The sequence below is a fragment of the Lepidochelys kempii genome, chromosome 16, assembly GCF_965140265.1.
Source record: "Lepidochelys kempii isolate rLepKem1 chromosome 16, rLepKem1.hap2, whole genome shotgun sequence".
NCBI lineage: Eukaryota > Metazoa > Chordata > Testudines > Cheloniidae > Lepidochelys > Lepidochelys kempii.
Genome location: NC_133271.1, coordinates 27,054,640 through 27,074,331, shown reverse-complemented (window position 1 = coordinate 27,074,331; position 19,692 = coordinate 27,054,640). Strand labels below are relative to the sequence as shown.

The 19,692-nt window shown below is 42.4% G+C and overlaps 1 protein-coding gene across 4 annotated transcripts in view; it reads left to right on the top strand.

Moving 5' to 3' along the window:
- Positions 1-19,692, top strand: part of NR6A1 (nuclear receptor subfamily 6 group A member 1) — a 189,463-nt gene that overhangs the window by 133,100 nt on the left and 36,671 nt on the right. The window lies entirely within an intron of this gene.

The window sequence follows — 19,692 nt, the reverse complement described above, 5'->3', positions numbered from 1 at the left end:
CTTGAACTTTCTAATCACATGACCAGCTTGTAAACTGACCTGTGAGGATGACTGTTGTATCCAAAGCTTAGAGAGAAATTGGCAATAAGGATTGTGAGGTTTCACCATCAGGCTGGTGGCTGTTTTGTAATACATTTCTTCATGGCTGCTACAGAACTCCCCAGCAAACGCGGAGAAGCATGAAATGGATACATGGGAAGGTAAAGGAGTTGGTTCATAACTTTGGGAGAACTATCTCAGTGTTAGGGAAATATTATGAAGGTTTATAGCAAACAGTAGCCTCAAGGGGAGGAGAGTTAGCAAGAGCACGCAACTGGTTTTTGTGTGCAGTTTGAAGACTGCCACTAAGGTTTGTTGCAGAGAGTTGTTTTCATTATTTAAAACTCCCCATACTTTTTAAAAATGTAGATTGAATGCTTTTATGTTTTACACACAAATCTTAAATGCTTAATTGAACTTCAGATTATTTAATTTTTTTTAAAATGTATTCTATTTGTTCTGTGACTTAATTTGTTTATATTTTAAATTCCCTAATCCGTTTGACCATCTGGAAAAGCTCTATTTAGTATTGTTAATTATTGATAGTATCAGGGTTATGTGGAATCTTGATAAGTTTCATCTCTCCTGGGACTAATTCTAGTTCACAGATATTTATTTTACAGTTTTTTTCTATGCTTAAAAACATTGGCAGTGTCTCCACTGATGAGTCTCTTTAAATAGATTTAGTCTTTTTTAAAAAAAGTACTTTTGTATTAGAATAGTGTATTTGTTTTTTTAAATCATTGTGGCTGAAGTTTTTAATCATTGCACCTTTTAATTCTTTCACTCTTGAAAATTACACCTTTAGGTAACAGACTGCATCCATGAGAAATGTTTCCCATGGGCCTTTGCTAGTTTTTTGTTTCACTGTTTCAGAATTTCTACGCCTAAAGAAACATAATCTGACCAATTTTAGCCAAAATATAACCTTCTACTGAATTGCCGCTGAGTGCTCATGAAAAAAGTTTCATGACTTTATCAGGACAGAGAAATTGCTCAGTTAGTAAATCTGATGAAAGGAGTAAACAGTGTAAAACATCTACTCATGGAAAATGTTACTTTGAATCTTGTGGGTATTATAACATCTGCAAAATACAGCTCCACAGTCAAAAGGTGAAGCACATGGCTGTATCATTTTGGCAAACTACACAAAAATTCAAGGGGCTAGCATTTGTTCAAAGCTCTTTGTAAAACATTTGGCTCTGATCAGTGTTATAATTTTATTTATATAAAATTAAATGTTAAATGTCTTTTAATTTAAGATAAATGTGTTATGAGTCACTGAAGATCCTGTAGAAGTCTTATGGATTATGTTTTGGAGCAGTGTGCTCTTTCCTGCTCTGAATGTTCTTTTTGCTTTGCAGGTGAATTGTGTACAGTTGTTTTAGAACTTGCACTGTTTGCCAATAATATTTGGTGCATATATTTACTTGATATATTTGAGAAGTCTGATCCAATGAAACTGCAGGATAAATGATTTCCTCACTTGTGTGTGCAACAGCTGTGTGAGAGGGTAAGGCAGCTAATGAGAGCCAGCACTCAACAAATTGCATTTTGTAGATTAGTTTTTGATCATCTGATGGTGAAGAAACATTAGGTTTTGGAAGAGAAAGTTGTGTTTTTATATCAAATACGCTGTCTGCACTTTATTAAAAAAAAAAAAAGGTCAGCAGAGATTCCTTTGTCTGTCCTCTTTATTTTTTGATACCATATGATCAGAAGATATAATTTTGCCTCTGAAGAAACAAAGGCAATGTGATATGGCATCATTTTTGGTTTGAGTGGTTTCTAATAACTGGAGAAAATGAACAGAACTATTATGTATTTGCAGTGGCAGAGAAATGGTATTTTCCTTTTATGTTTTTCTTTAAATATTCTAACCGATGGCTCTGAAATTAAGGCTAAAGTCTGTATTTTTGTAAAAATAATGCCTTTTACAGTGAAGAGTATTAGATTGTAAATGGTCTTTTTTAAGACTTTAGGGGCCATGTCCATTTAAATTAACCTCTATCACAGCTGGGCATACAAATGTTTTTGTTTTAGTTCACAGAGGGTTAATTCTATTCAGGCTTTCACTATGGCAGGCCTGATCCATAGAGCAACACAATCTGGTCTTTCAGCCCTGTCAGTCGCTAGGCAGGAAGTCTTATTTCTTAAGCTATCCTTCAGAATGGGGGGTTGGGAATCTCCAGCATCTGTAAAGATCAATAACAGGGTATGGGAGACAGACCTTGGTCCATTGTGCACCCTTTTAAGATAGATGCATTCTTCACATACTGAGCCTTTCTCGGGAAGAGCAAAAAAAATTATTTAAGCAAAAAAAGCCATGTGTTTATAGATTTTCATTTTAAATAAAGCCCCATTAAGCAAATTTATCTATTTTGGGGTGTAATTAAAGCTTTGTAATCTTATTTGACCAATGCAACAATCCAGTTATGGGAAGGGAATTATTCTAATCCTAGAAATTTTGAGTTTACTAAGAATTTCTTTTCCTTAATACTAATGTTTGACTACAAAATGTAATTGTTTTGAGCCCAAATAAGGCATTTGTGAAGACAAGTAAAAGAAGGGGGGAAAAAATCTTTCCTTGATGCCTTGTTGGTGTTTGAGACATCGCTGATGGTGTGAAGGGAGCAAGATTTTGTTAAGATTTAAGTAACACATGTGTGAGATCTCTCCCCCAAACAGCTGTTATTGGCTCTTGAAATTTAAACATGGCTAAACAAATACTTGAGGGTGCGCTATTTTGAGATGAGTTTAAACTAGAAGTAGAGAAAATAATGCATAATTAAAAATGTGCTAATCTATTTATAAATTGTGATTTTAAGGTGCGTCACGTCTGTAATCTTTATAGATACAAGTCTCTATAATTAGAAAATTGCATTCCCAGTAAACAAGATGTCTTGAAACTGGTCACTTTGTATATTTTCCCTCTTTCATTCCAGTAAAATGCTTCATTCTATCACTTTCTGGTTTGGGTACTTAGGGACGACGGTCAATTCTTTCCTTGCTCTCAGAGATCAGGTTTTTGTGCCTGCCATACTGTGAAGCACTAATTGTCACTGATAATATAAGTTAATTGTGTAGACTCTAGTTTTTATTTCCAAGCTAAATCCTTTGTAGTGAGTTGAAAGGTTTTTGTAACCAAACTACAAAAACAGAAGTAAATATCTAAAGAATACTCTTTAGATAAAAATAAAAAATTAGATGATACTTTTCAACAGCAAATAAGGAAATTATGCTTAGACAATAACAGCATCCAGATTTTTCTCCTGGAATGCTGTGGTACTGACATGTTGGAAAAACAAAAACAAGCCATCCATATTCTTTGTAGCCCGTATGCAACTTTTATTCATATTGTGAATAGTACAGGTCACAAGTAAAATAAAACAAGGTGCACTTGCTTATAGATCAACATGTGACTTACTAAAAAAAATCACATTTTGTATCTTTATAATATTGTTCACATGTATGATTTCCTTACATACACATACATCTGAGTTACTCTTTATGCTTATGTACATGTATCAGCTTAAACTCGTATGCATTTTCTTTTGGCCGTTCTTAGATCAACTTCATTTAAAAATCATCCACAGTGCTATCTGATCTTACTAGGAAAAACTGTTAAGAAATGTAATTACAATTATCTTGAAAGATACTGATTCTATTGGTTCTACAGTTTGCATTATAAAAGGCTAAGCAAGTTGAGGTTCCTTCTGCTTTCTCACACTGTCTTATATGACACCTATGTAAAACATTATAATATTCTTGTAGAATTTTTATTGTATTAAAATTTAGTATGAAACCTACCATGACCTTTGAAAACAATGAGTCCTTTAATGTGGTTTAGGGGGAGGATTTAGTGAGGGAGTAGCCATAAAAATCTTCAGGGTTCAAGATGAGGTTGAGATTTTTGTGAGTGCTTTTGTTGTAGCAGCAACTGTTTGACTTAGGAGCTGCAACAATAGCCTGGGAGAACAAAGCTAGAGCATCCCCTGTGAGTTCTTTAAGCATAAGACACTTTAAGAACAGAAAAATGCTTCCTAATTTCTCCCCTCTGCCCCAGATGAAAATGTACAGCGACGATTGGCGTTTGTCTTTTAATCAATGCTATATTGCACACGGCTCTATAAAACTGAAAGACTCTTAATGTGTGTAAGCAGTAACAGAATCAAGAGAAGAGCCTTGTATTTCCTCTAAAAGTTATGATAACCATTTATGTGTTCTGAAATTCTCTGTTCAAATTTCAAGGTTGAGGGACCGTATGAAGCAGTCCCAATGTTTTACACAATTGAAAAGTATGGGTAAATTTAAAGGTCATTGCTAATTCTACCATGGTCATTCTGATGTTCACTTATACAAGAATCTTGCATTAATTAAGGTAAAAAATAGCTAAGGTCAGGAATCAGCAAACCTGTGGGCCTCAGTGGATTGTCTAGTGGCCAGTCAGAATTCCTGCAAGATTTTTTAAAACCATCAAAATATTGCTGGGTTTTGGAGGTATTTAACTGGCTTTTAAAGGATCAATTCGGTTTCAGAGTAATAGTTCAGTGTAAACAGTTGGTGGTCACTTGGGCCTTCCTAGGTTCCTGCAGACTGGATTCCTTGGGGAGCCATGGCATGCACTGTGTGTACAGTGGGTTTTATTCTGGAAATGTAACCAATTACTTAACACTGAATGCTCTCAGGTGTGTGCCTACTGAGGTTATTGTGGCAACGGGATCATTCATACTACTTCACTGCTATCCATTTCCACCCTAGAAGGAAAGGAGTACTTGTTATTCCTAGGGAAGGATCCTGATTCTTGGTTGCTTTAATCATCCATACTTCCTTCACTCACTAGGTCACAGCCCCATTCTTTCAATGGCAGCAACAAAAAAGATGAGACTGGAAATGAGCCCTAATTTAAATCTTTAGTCATTTGTTTGCAGCCTGGGTGATGAGAGAGCCTAATGAGAGTCTACTGTAATCTTTTATGAAAATGCTACAAATTGTGGCACCATATATTGGTGTTCTAGTTTGCCAGAGTGGTGTTAATTTGTGGCTCCTGCTTCTCACAATGTGCACTAACCCATGGTTTTATAGATCCTTGATTGCGTCCTCAGCCTGCCTCCGTAGCAGCACTGCATGCCTAGTGGCATTCTCATTATGGAAAGGTCTGCAGAATGTAGCTATTCACTGTAACCATGGGATCTCTCCATTAGCCAAGGATTTATGGTGGTGGTGATGGGGGTGGGGTGGAGTTAGGCAAAGGTTGAGCTAAACCCCACAGATAGAGGACCCTTTTCTATCCAATGTTAATCCCCTTCCCTGTTTATCAGATAACTAAAGTAGAGATTATGCAATTCATGACTACAAAGTCATGTTTAGTAGCTTCTCTTTAGCAAGATGCTCAACTAGATTAGGAGTGTTGTCTGTGATCTGCACCAGCATTCCTTCAGCCGTCATCTTTAAGAACATGTCTAAAGTTGTCTGTCGTGTAAAAATGGGAATGTCTTGTTGGGGTGATAAGACCCATGAGTGCTGCTGCAGTTAAAGGTGTCAGAGGTTCCATTAGCCACCCCTTTGTTTTTAGAGATTGGTAACAATGGCAGTAAAATCACAGCAATGGAGACACGCATAGAGGGCAGCAGTGACTTTAAAAAAAAAAATGCGAAAGAAATCAAAGGCTACTTACCATGAGATCTAGAACTGTGAACAGAGTATCCAGAAATAAGTTCAGTTTGCTTAAGTTTTTCACTCTTCCGGTGTAACTGAAAACTGATTTTACTTCTGATCCTAATATTTTTCATGATGTGCTCTAGTTTCTCTTGGTATTGACAAAAGTTGCTGTGATTTCAATTTGTTAGCTAGTCCTGTTAAGCTCATGTCCCCTTTCCACTTCTGAATTTGTCTGTTTGCAGGCACAGCAAATAAATTTCACAAGGATTCTGTGGTGCATGTTATGGGATGGGATATGAGACACTGCTCTTGTTTTACATGGACTCACAGAATCTACTTCAGCAACTCTTGGGGAGATCTAGAGTTTGCTTTGTGTGAAATCAAAAAGTATGAGCCTACCTACTGAACTCCAGGTTTGCTGTCTTAGCCTTTTATAAGGTCTTCTGACAACTCCTGAGGCCTAAGTTGGTCACATTCTCCACAACCCCTGTCCTCCCTCCCCAAAATCAAAAAGTATGTGCATATACATTATTTGACTTCAGTGTGCACATAAACAGCATTAAGAGACTGACCAAACATAAGTACCTTAAATTGAGAAGGGCTGAAGCTCCATCCTGATCCCACGGCATTAGCCTCAGGGACTGCATCTCATGTGGGATGTTATGAAATTTGGTGAGAATTGCATGCCATGGTATCCCTAGTGTTTTGCTGGATCACATTCATGTAGTTGCCACTGGAATTGTGTATATCGTGTCACCTCTTTCCCCCTGGGATACAATTATTTCCAATGATCCCATCTGTTCGGTGGTAGTAACAGGCGAAGTATTGTTTTACCTGTGTATTTCGGTAGTTATCAGGATTGAACCGGAGTCCATTGTGACACTTGCCTCCAGCTGCTCCAAAAATCTGCCACTTCAGACACCGTCATGCCACCAGAAGACCCTGTACCAGCATCCAACTGAGAACAGGACTCCGGTTGTCTTGCTGCTGCTTGTTTGCTACACCTCATCTTCAGCAATCCATACCACCTGAGGGCCAGATCCTGCAAGGTCTTGGTCATTCCTTGTGGCTGGAGGAAGGGGGACCAGGCAAGAAACCTCTGCACCACTCTGATTCGGGTGTGAGTGTTGAGCCATAAAAGTGGCTGAAAAGCAGCCTAGTGTAAACTAGAGTAGTCCTCAAAATGTCTTGACATGGTGCAGGGGGAGTGGCCCTGCACAGAGTAGCAACAGGATCAGAGGACTGCAAAGGTGTTTTTTTAAAGCAGCTGTGCACACTGACCCTGACCTGTGCTCTGTGCAGTTAACCTGCACCCCAGCATCTGGCCCCAAGTGTTTCAGGAAACACTGGAATGTCCATATCCAGTAACCCATCATCATCGCTGCTCTTCTGTAGCTTACAGAATAAAATGAATCTTTTGAAAGAATGGTAACAACCAAAAAGCCCTCTGCCTATACACTCCCTTGTTCCAAGCATAATATATCTGGAAATCAGGGTGACGTATTCTGGGTTGTTTAATTATGCTGTCAGCATTCAGTTTTTAAAAATGCAGTTACGGTCCAGGTAGCATTTTAAAAAAGCTAATCAAACAAGCAGCTTTTAAGTTATGTCTGTGATACCATAGCCCTGTTTGTTCAGAATAAAAATAATCAAATTCCAAGGCTGAGGGCATGGTTTGCAAATCCTCTTGACAAGATGTAGTCTGCACATGTGGAACAGATAAAAGCCGTTTGGATACCAAAAGACAAGAGTGAGCTGGTCTGGTCTGGTTTAATCTGTGAGTAAATTTTACTGACTGAGAGAAACTCTGAAAGTGGGGCTTTAATGGAAAAACTGGGTAAATTACAAAAAGCCACCAAAGCAGAACATGTTGTTGGTAGACATGTAATACAAGCAGTTCAGGTGGGCCTCGTTCAAATATAGCCAAAGAGTCCCAAGTCCCTATGTTACAAATCACAGCCTAGTAGATGTGGTCAATTTTGCTGTTTACTGCAAATAAAAACCAAGAACTCCCTTTTAAATTTCTTATGGTAGCTGCCTGTTTCCTTGATGGAAAATATAGATTTATCTTAGTTTTCCAGGAGTGGGATTTGTTCCTTTTTTATTGTAGCTGTGCAATATATTTTTACTTACTTCATGATAAAGTAATGCAGTGATTCTCAAATGCGGCCACCGTGACCAAATGCAGCCACCAGGGGCTTTTCTTGCGGCTGCAGCCTCCTGGGCAGTGACTGGGGGAACAAGGGGGGAAAGCCGTGGCTTCTCCCCCAGCCGCCGCCCCCCACCCCAAAGCCACAAACATCAGAGAAGCAGGGAGCCAGTGAGTTCTCCACCTTCCTGGGTGCGGTGTGGCTCTGGCTTCGGACTTCAGCCCTGGAGTGGCAGGCAGCAGGTTCCAGTCGTGGAGCTTCAGGCTCCAGCCCTGGTCCCTGGCTGTGGATGCCAGCCCTTGGCTCACCTCCCATCTCCCATATTATCCCTGGCCCCCTCTGTCTCCCTACCCGCCTCACCATTCAGGGCTTAATTTGTCTCCTGGCTTGCCAGGGCTGAGTAGGTCTGCTGTGAAAATTCGTATTTGTATTGGTTCAATATAACTTTTCACAGCCTCCCAGCTAAGTCTGCTGTGAAAAGTGACATTAAGAAACATACAAATGTTGCTTTTTGCAGCAGCAGACTTACTGTGTAGCAAGTTCTTTTTTTAAAAAAAAAGCAACCAAAAAGCAAAACCAAAAACAACACCAACAACAAGACAAGAATGTACAAAGCACCTTTATTTGTTTTTCTATTCGGTTTAGGTCCAGTAAAGAATAGAAACAACTGTACATTATTATCATCACTGAGGCTGCAAAAAAACCCAACCCTGTACATAAATAAATTACAATGATTTGGACATGTATATGTGCATATTTATCTGTTTTTTCTAAAGTTAATTAAGTATTTTAGGAAAAATTGTCAGAGCAGCCACCAGCAAGAGTTGGTGGCCACACTCTGAGGCCAGCAAAAAAAATGGTTTGAGAACCCCTGAATAATGGCTGTCCTAGCAACCAATGCCTGCCTCTGTCTTTTGGTCAGGTTTAGTTATGTGTTCTTTCTAAAAATTGAACTATTCCAAATTAAAAAAAAACTGCTAAAGAAACAGCTATTTTTAAAGCAATGTCTTAGATGATATTCTTATCTATACTTTAATAGCATTCCAAAGTTCTGTTTTGTGCCTCCCCCCTCTTATTATTGAGGTCTTAGAGCACGGCCATACACTCCCTGTCCTTAGCTTCCAGCCCTATGAAGCACTTTCTCACAATTCTGTTGTATCTTAAGAAAAGCTGTTGGTTTAGGAATGGTCAAGCAACTGAATTAGCATATTGTGCTCATCCCTCAGTCTTCACCTCTTTCAATGTGAATTCAGTGCGTTCTCTGACTTGGACAGTTTTTCCTGTTTGTAATCTTGCTAAGATTGCAGCACCCTGTGCTAAAAACTTTCGAAATCCTCTGTATTCTAAGAGTCAAGAGTGTTGTAAAATAAAGTTAGGTAGGTGGTCTGATGAGGTACTGTCTTACAGTATTATACTGTGGTCTTGGTGACCAGGGTTCAGTACTGATCTATCGCCTTGTGCCTGGGGCCAGAAGAAGATGGGGATGTAGAGTCAGGACCTCATGGAGAAGGGTGGTTGGTGCACTTCCTATGTCTGCCTTAGGCAGGGCTTGAAAAACTTGTTCAATAACAACTCGTCCAAGGACCAAAACCACTAGCGCAAAAGAAAAATGCCTGTGATTAGCATGCCCTCAAAACCACATCTTTGCAATTTAAAGGAATGAAAGTTTCTGTGTGGCTCATTGCCAGTACTACAGATACATAAAGTACAGTTACGCATTTACAAGGTCATCTCCCATTTGTTGTGTCTTGTCTGCCCTTCCTGCCTTCGCTATGCTTTCTTTCTGAGCATGCATCGTGTTGGATTGTTTCTCTGCATTGTTTTGAGTGCATGCCATTCTCTCCTTTCCTTCTCCTGCTCTCTTCATCCCTTTACAGCCTTTCTTCACCACTCTTTTGTTCTCTGCCTCTTTCCCTATATTTTTACTGTCCTTTATTCTCACTTCTCTGCTCCGCCTCTAACCCTTCCCCCACTTTTAGTTTATCCCTCACTCACTTTCTGCCATTGATCCTCATCCACTGTCTTACCCAGCCATCTGCATGAGCCCACTAGCACATGCACTCCTATTCACCCACTTCCCGGGCCATGCTGGCTCTCCCTACTTTTTCTTCAGTAAAGTACCGGTTCCAGCTGCTCTGCTCCCATCTTGAAAGCAGCAATGGCTCCTGGGCGCCTCTGGTCCTGCTGAAATAGAATCATGCTACCTAGGCCACATTGCTTCTGCTTCCCCCTCCCTCTTGACATACCTTAAAGGAGCAACAGTCCTCAAGTTACTCCCTTTCCAGGCTTGCTGTCTTCTCTCAGAGGAAAGGGGCAGTAGCCTCAGCAGCTCTGCTCCCTGGCTTCACCTTCCAACTTGACCAGGGGAGGCGGGAAGGTGGCACCAAGGCCATTCTGTTTCCCCTTCCCCTCCTGAGAAAAACCGTAACAAGACCTTGGCTGCCCTAGGATGTTGGTTCCCATTACTGTTATCTATCTCTACTTAAACTGTAAGCTCTTTGGGGCAGGCACTGCCTCTTGTCCAGCACCTAGCCCAGTGGGGTCCTAGTTCATGACTAGGGCTGTTAGGTGCTACCACAATATAAATAAATACTGCTCAATACCTTAACCTGATTTTAAATAAATATGTATATAGTACATTTAAAAAAAAAACTACATTAAAAGAATGTTAAAGTTGCAAAGTTATGCACTGAAATTAGGAAATGCCAGAAATAAGGTTGCTCCTGCAACTTTGATTAGCACCTTTGTGCATATGTGGTATGATCTTCCCCACCGTTACCTAGGAAATATGGGGCAGAGCCAGGAATGGAATTCTGGACCCAAGGTCCAAATCCAGTGTTTTTGAAGAGAAGAGAATGTCCTTCTGCACCTGAGGTCCTCTGCCTCACTCACTGTCTGTCTCCTAGAACAAGTCATGTGATCACCTTAATAAAGACTATATCATAAATAGGCTTGGCAGAATTGGGCTTTATTTTTTTATAATTTCAATGGATAATATTGATTTTTATTTAAGTTTTCATACTTGTGAAGAACTAAGAGAGTGTGTGAAACAATAACTGGTTAATGACCGTAGATGTTGGGATTCAAAAAGTTAAAGCAGAAATTGTCAAAATTACATGTCAAAATATCCTGAAATCAAACTCTTCAGTTCTGAAGCAGTATTCTCCTTACCTTGTCCACACTTAAATTTCAGTTATTGTCAATGGAAATATTTTTCCTCAGTTTGTGTGTGTAGTGAAATCAATGTTTACCGATATTTAGTGATAAAAATCAAATCCTTCCAAGCTAAACTATAGTGCGTACGCACCAGGGGGCTAAGGATGTAAATATTAAACGGTTAACCGGTAAGCATTAGTCTTACTGGTTAACCTACCTTAACCATTAACCCCCAGCTCTGGGGATGGCTGGAGTAGGCGGCCTCATCCCTGCACCGGCTGATGCAACCGCAGCTCCTCTCCCTTTAACCGGTTAACCAATTAAATGATATAATTTTAATAGTTTAAACGGTTAACTTTTTAAATGATGATTACATCCCTAAAGGGGGCTAAATTTAAGGCTGCATGAATAACCTTTGTTGTGCTACTTCCTAACCTGAATGCTTGATTGGCACTCAGCCCAGCCACTGTCCCCTGTGCAAAGGGGCCTAACTGTAGCTGCTGCTAATGCTTTTGCTGGTCTTCTCCATCTAGAGCAGAGATTCTCAATCTTTTTCTTTCTGAGGCCCCCACAACATGCTGTGAGAACTCCACAGCCCCCCTGTGCTACAATAACTGGTTTTCTGCATATAAAAGCCAGGGCTGGTGTTAGGGGTAGCAAACAGGGCAGTTGCCTGGGGCCCCATGCCACAGGGTGCCACATGATGCTACATGGTTCAGGCTTTGGCATCAGTCCCGGGTGGTAGGGATCAGGACCCCAAGCTTCAGACCCATATGGCAGGGCTTCGGCTTTCTGCCCTGGGCTCCAGTGAGTCTAATGCTGGCCCTTCTTGATGGACTCCCTGAAACCTCAAGGCCCCCTAGGGGGCCCCGGGCCCCTGGTTGAGAACCACTGATCTAAAGTTCTAGTTCCATGCCGCAGAGTGGGCTCAGTACCTTTGTCATGTCAGAGAACTCCACGGAGTGAGACAGGAGCCTGCTTAGTTAGGGCATAAGTTAAAACCCATGAAAGCTTATGCCCCTATACATTTGTTAGACTCTAAGGTGCCACAAGGACTCCTTGTTGTTTTTGCTGATACAGACTAACATGGCTACCACTCCAAAACCTGCTTAGTTAGGGTGACTGTAGGTCCCGTTTTGGTCAGGTCAGTCCCTTTTTTAGGCCCTGTCCTGGTCATTCTGACTTTTTTGGCAAAACTGCATTTGTGCTGTTTGGTCTTGACAGCTGATCATCAGAAGAGTGGGGTGTGATCCCTAGTGGGGTGGGAAACTGCTACACCAGGGCTGAGCTGGAGGGAAGGCTAGGGAGAGCAGCTCGGGCCAGCCAGCCCCAGGTGTGAGCGGGTGGCAGGGGCCTAGATCCAGCCCCGCATGTGGGTGGAGGGGAGGCCGCTGCGGGGAGGGGGACTGGGAGGATGGCAGGGGGTCTCGAGCTTGCCCTGTGCGCTGGAGGGGGGCGGGGGGACCTTGGGCCAGCCCTGGGCAGGAGGGCTAGGGCTGGCCCTGTGTGCAGGTGAGAGAAGAGGGGCTCGGGCTGGCCCCGCGCTGGCGGGGGTGGGAAGACCTCAGGCTGGCACAAGTGGGAGGCCGTGAGGACTCAGTCTGGTCCCACGCAGGAGTGCAGGGGGTCTTGGGCTGACCCACGTCATGTCCCATATTCCCTCTCGGAGAATTTGGTCATCCTAGTTAATGGAATGTTCACAGGCGTTGGCAGAGAGTCTCTAACCAAATCTGCTGATCATCTGCAAATAGCAGTTTTCAGAGGCTTATATCTTGGTCAAAATTGGGTGGATTTTCCTGGGGAGAACAAAAGGCATTTCTCTAACTCAAGGACCATCCTCCCAACAAATGTAAATTTCTTCTTTCAAACCTTGGGGGAGATAGCGCTCTTCAAAGAAACCATCGGAAAAAACTATAGCTCTGCAAAACAACCTATTTTTTACTAGCATTGTACTCGGAAACAGCGGAGCCATTTTGGTCGAAATAAAAAACAATCAGCTTAAGGCAGAGATCAAGCATGGAAAATCTCAGCCCGAACAGTTAGTTTGGTTAAATGAATAAGCAACTGAGAACTGGCTGATAGAGTTTTAGGCATCACAACTATCTCTGCTAATAGTTTGTGGCTATTCGTCTAACCTTTTCAGTGTGGCGGACTCCTGTTTGTCCACCAATGCCCAAGCCACCAGCCCCCTCTCAGCTGTCTCACCAGTTGGAGTTGAGGTCCCCAGTCCCTCCCGAAATACTCCCAATTTCCAGCTATTCTCCAGGTGGAAATTATTCTGAATACCATGTTCTGGATCTCAATCTCACTGTATACATTAACTATTAATTATTCTACTAGTAACACTTCAAAAGGTGTCAAGGGGTGACTTGATTAGTCTGTAAGTGTCTACAGGGGGAACAGATATATAATAATGGGCTCTTCAACTTAGCAGAGAAAGGTATAACACAATCCAGTGTCTGGAATCCGAAGCTAGACAAATTCAGACAGAAAATAAGGCATAAATCTTGAACCGTGAAAGTAATTAACCATTGTAACAATTTACCCAGGGCAATGGTGGATTCTCCGTCACTGACCATTTTTAAAGCAAGATTGAATCTTTTTCTTAAAGAGATACCATGGGAATTATTTTGGGGATGTTCTCTGTCCTGCTATACAGGAGGTCAGACTAGATGATCAGTGGTCCCTTCTGGTCTTGGAATCTGTGGTGGAATAGAAGTCAAATCAAACCAGCAGCTTTTAACTTGATCCTTCAGATATGACCGTGATATTGTAGCGCTGTATATTTTGAATAAAAAGAATCAAATTCCACAGCTGAGGAGCATGGGATATAGTCAGTACATGTGGAACACACCAAAGCCATTTGAAGATGGAAGGAGAGGAGTGAGCAAATGCCAATGAAATGAGAAGAGATGGAATCTTGCAAAGATCAAACTCATGAACTAACCTGAGCCAGTTGCACTCACAAGTGTGTGCTGAAAAGCCCAGCTGCTGAATTCTGTGCCTATTGGAGATGCTGAATTACAACAGCTGGAAGCTGCACTGAAGAAGGATTTACAGGAGCAAAATTGGGATAGATCGCAAATGATTTTCCCCCTCTTCTCCGCACACAGCATACCTGGGACTGGCTGTGACAAATACAGCTTCAGCAATTGGCTTGAAAATCATTCGTTTCTATGGGGTTAGACCAGTAGTTCTCAAACTTTTTGTACTGGTGACCCCTTTCACATGCAAGCCTCTGAGTGCAACCCCCCCTTATAAATTAAAAACACTTTTGAATTAACAACATAATAAATGCTGGATGCAAAGCCGGGTTTGGGGTGGAGACCCCCCATGTAATAACCTCACAGCCCCCTGAGGGGTCCCAACCCCCAGTTTGAGAACCCTTGGGTTAGACTGTGGGAGCAGTGGTTAGAGTCCAGCAATGTTTAATGGTCATTTACCACGCTTTTTTCTCCCATGATTTCAGCAAAGGGGCCATCAAACAGTCTCAGTTGGACACCCAGAAATGTAAGTAGTTCAAAAAACAGGACAAAAATCCATCTTACTTTTCCATTCACTTATTAAAATAAAGTGAGGGGGTTTACAGGGCAAAGATCCTCTTGTCATATGTAAACACCTAAAGGAAAGCAGAAAGACTTTGGGACTGAAAGAATTTATTTGAACAAAGTAGCAGCAAGAGAACGAGTAGTCACTGCTGGGACTTTTTTTTTAAAAAAAAAAAATTACATGCATGTATGGCCTTTGTTCCTTAGTGATCAACATTTGGCTCAGGAAGTACTGGCAGAATCCACCTTATGAGGATCCAGAATATAATGGGCAATTGGTTTGGATGCTGCTAGAATCTGTGTATAAGTGAATTTAGATGCTTGGTCTCCTATGCACAGTGTTAAGCTGGTTATCAAGAAGAAATTGAAGGAACTAAACCCAGGTTGAGTTACAGTATGTTCCTGGTGGGAAATATTTTTAAATGCACCTAGTCATGACAGGACATTCCTGATTCAGAAAGTGTGTGTGTGTGTGTGTGACCTATTGCCTTTCATTTTTGGAGCTGCTTTTCCTGAACTGGAAGTGTGGTCACAAAACATGCTTGTTTGCTTTTATGTACAATGAAATGGCAAATCATATTTCTTTATTCACTCTAAACACTATTTAGAAAACAAATGTCACTTGCACCTGTTTCCAATTCCAGGTGAGCCACCCCTATTTCAGTCTTTAATTTCAGGGTCTTAGCAACACAATAGAAGAGATGGGGACTTTTTATGTGAAAAGGCTCCTATTTACAGGAGACTATTATTTCTCTAATTCAGTTAAAAAAGGTGGTTTCTCTGAATATTTTACACTTGCTCAAACTCAAGGTTGATGTGATTAAATTATAATTTGAAGACAGTAACCGTTTAAACATACTCCATTTCAGCTCTATACTTCCTCTCTGAACACACTTGAATAACATCTATTTTTTACATTCAGTTTTGTGTATAACAAGAAAAAATTGTAATGGTTAAAAATATGTTGTGTACGTGATTTGCATGGGATGACAAGAGTTAAAGCATGTTTGGCCCTGGTAAGGACCTTCTGCAGAAAAAGGCTTTACATACAAGTTGATAGAATTATTTTAAGTATAACCGACTTCTAATGTGAAGCAAGATTTAGGTCTAACCGTGTAGATATGAGATAATGAGAATACATCTAGGTTAAAGTCAGTTGCTTTAGCCATCATTTACTTTATTTTCCTTTCAGTTTGACATCTCTGTCTATGAAAATTACTACGTGCCCACTGCAATCCTTCCTGAGCCATGCATCAGCCCTATTCTGTCTCAGTGGGAATATTACCGTCTTAAGATACCAAATTTAATATGACAGCTCCTATTGCTGGGAGTAGTACAATTTACATTTTTTCATCCAAAAGCCTCTCATTAAGATTTGTAAAGGGAATAGGAAAATATCCAGTCATTGTGTCTTAACCTTATCATTTGTATAATAATGTTCATTTGGATTCTTGTGTGTCAGTTGCACAGCAAAGCTTTTGCTGATACTCCTGGGGTAAAACAGAGAGACAGCCACGTCTTTCTGGTGTCTCATTCCTGCTTGAACAAAACACAAGCTGTATCCATTCGTGTTTATATAGCAGAGAGATCAGTGTGTATCTGTTGGCCAAATTTTCTCTGCTTTTGCTCTCTGATCATGTCAGTTGACTTAGAGCAAAGCTTTCCATGTGAAAGTCCAATTTGGCTTCTGCCAGCCACCTCCAACTCACTCATGCTGATTTATTTCTGCCATATGGAAACCTGAGCACCGAAACAAGGCTGTCATGCTTGCCAAGCTACTCGCTCCACCCGAGGCAGGGTTCTGCATACACTGGTTGCCCTGTGCACAGGAGTGCTGCTGTTTGCACTCTCTCTGTGCTGTATCGCGTTTCCTCTCTGCCCCCCAGTGCTATTCTCTCCTGTTACACTAATGTTGAACTAGGGAGGTAGTGCTATTTGTTCCCCTCTGTGAGGTACTCTGCTATCTGTAGGATAAGTAAAAAAGCAGCATAGTATTTAAACTGATGTGCTCATGCTCCCCAGTGTCGTGCCTTGAGTCTGCATGAGAATCTGAAATCCATCATTGCCAGAATTAATCTCTTACAAACTTGTGTTTTCCTCTGAGCTTTGGACAGGTATTTGCATTTTCCTAATATGTAGCACACATTTACGGTTAATATCTGATATGGAGCAGAATGTTTAAATGAAAACTAAGATTAAATTGGAAATAAAATATGGATCTTGGAGGTAATACAAATCCATGGACCCCATTAGTAAGGAAATATGTCACTCAAGCCTTTGATCTCAGCTCTATTCTTTATTAACTACAGTTAAAAGAAACATATGAAATGGGATCATGGGAAGCCATGAAGTCTCTCATTTTGACACTGAAGTATGGTGGTTTAAATTCTGCTGTAATGTTGCATGTGGAATAAAGAAAAATTGCATTTTTGTGACATGATTAGGGTATTATAATGGACAGTTATTGCAACGTAAAATCATCACTTTCCAGAACCCAAACCACAATTTATTTGACTAGCCCTTGTGTAAGCGAGGGAATTGTCCCGCTATTGTGGGGAACTTTCCTGGCTTATATGTTACCCTGGTTGAACTGGCTAGCAAAAGGATCTGAGTCCTCACTCCCACTCCCTTTACCCAGAGGCCTGCCTGACCTCGGAGTCTCCCCTTCCACTTTTCTGTGTGGCAGTGTCCTTTTAATCCTGACAAGGCTGGGCCCAGGATTCCTGGGGGGCTCAACACCGAATGTTGTTGTGGTCACTTAGGACAGGGGCCAGGATTACTCTTCCCCACTCTAGACGCTTCCCTGACCCACTGATCATTGCATATAGTTCAAAGGCAATACAATTTATTAAACAGCAATCGATTAAAAAAGTAAGGAAAAAAGGGTAAGGTTAAAGGAAACCAGTAATCCCACTCTGTGGGCATGGGGAAACCAAAACCAGACATGTCTGGAGCATAGGGGAAGTTCAGTCTGTTCCTTACTTGTGCTGCAGGCAGGGCCGTCCCTAGGGGGGTGCGGGGCCTGGGACATTAGAAATTTGGCACCTATCTGCTGGGGGGGGGTGCCCCCCCTAGTTCTGCCCTGCCTAGTTCTGCCCTCACTCCACCCCTTCCCCCAAAGCCCCATCTCACCCTGTCTCTTCCCTGCCCAGGTCCACCCCTGAGCGAGCTGCGCCCTGGCTCTTTGCCCCCAGCACCTCCTGACTCTGCGTAACAGCTGATCCGTGGTAGGCGCTGGGAGGGAGGGAGAGGTGCTGATTGGTGGGACCTGCTGGGGGAGTGGGAGGTTCTGGTAGGGGGCCTCCTTGCCTCCCTGCCCGCATGCCATTAGCCTCCCTACCCCGCTTGCCCTCCTGCCTTGCCTCCCAGCCCGTGGGGTCTGGGGCGGTCGCCCTGATTTGCTGTACCCAAGGGACAGCTCTGGCTTCAGGCATGCCGCAGGTCAGACGCTTGCTCTGGCAGTGGCCACACACCCTCAGCCTCTAGGTGGCAGTGCCCTTCCCCCCAGCGTCAGCTCCTCTGTCAGGGTTATGAATAAGGCCCTACCAAATTCACAGCCATGAAAACCACATCACAGACTGTGAAATCTGGCTTCCCCCCCGTGAAATCTGGTCTTTTGTGTGCTTTTCCCTATACAATACAGATTTTGTGGGGGGAGACCAGTATTTCTCCATTTGGGGATCCTGACCAAAAAGGGAGTTGCAGGGGGGTCAAGAGGTTATTTTAGGGGGCTCGTGGTATTGCCACCCTTACTTCTGCGCTGCCTTCAGAGCTGGGTGGCTGGAGAGCGGCGGCTGTTGGCTGGGTGCCCAGCTCTGAAGGCAGCCCCCCGCCAGCAGCAGCGCAGAAGTAAGGGTAGCAGTACCACAACCCCCCACCCGCACCGCCACCCGGTAACCTTGCAGTCTCTCCACAGCTCCTTTTTGGGTCAGGACCTCTACAATTACAACACTTACATTTCAGGTTTAAATAGCTGAGATCATGAAATTTACCATTTTAAAAATCCTATGACCATGAAATTGACCAAAATGGATTGTGAATTTGGTAGGGCCCTAGTTATGATCCCTCTCCAAGTCCAGCCTGCAAGACCCCTCGGCTGGCAGCTTCTCCCTGCACTGGGCCCTCTGCTAGCGTCCCTCTTGTGCTTCTCAGCTGCTCACTGCATCTGGCTCTGGACTGCTCCAGCTCCACTGTGCTTCAGTGCTGCTGTTGCTCCGCTCCCTGGACTGCTGCTGGGGCTCTCGCTCTGCGCTCTCCTTAGCTCAGCCCTTCTGGCCAGGCAGCTCCAGCTCAGGTGGAGTACGGGACCCCGTGCTCCAGACTCCCTCATTGGCCTGCCTGTCTTGTCAGTCAGGCTGCTGGCCTGATTGTTGGCCTCTCCCCATTGGCCCTGGGGACTGTCAGACTCAGGGTCTTGATATCTCATTGGCCCTTCCCCTTTCTTTTGGTACTGGGAGAGGGCCAACCAAAAAAACACGTAAGTTTCCGTGAGGGGCCAACAATCCCCTTACATTTGTATAATTTTTTTGTTAAATTAACTTATTGGGTGAATGGGGCACTTTTGTGGGTTTTTTTTTTGTTTTGTTTGTTTTTAAGGCATCTTAGACTTTCCTCTGTATGATTTCTTCCTTCACCACCACCAGATCATATTAGAATTCTTGGTCTTGATCTCATCTGAAATCTAAATTAGTGGTTCTCAAACTTTTGTACTGGTGACCCCTTTCACACAGCAAGCGTCTGAGTGTGATTTCCCCCCCCCCTTATGAATTAAAAACACTTTTTAATATATTTAGCACCATTATAAATGCTGGAGGCAATGTGGGGTCTGGGGTGGAGGCTGACAGCTTCCCCCCCGTATAATAACCTCGTGACCCCCTGACGGGTCCCGACCCCCAGTTTGAGAACCCCTGATGTAAATTGAAATGAAATGCTTTATTTGTTTATTATGGTTGCAAATGGGACTCCTGGAAAGTGTAGATTTAACATGTTACCGAAGATTTCAGGCCTGGGAGTGGAAGGAGAAACCTCAGTATTAGCTGATAATGAATCACTGCTCATAATCTGTTGTTCTGTTGCCCCTTGGAGACTGAAACTGATGAGAAGCCTAGCACTTGAATTCTTGTAGTCTGGGTGGGGAC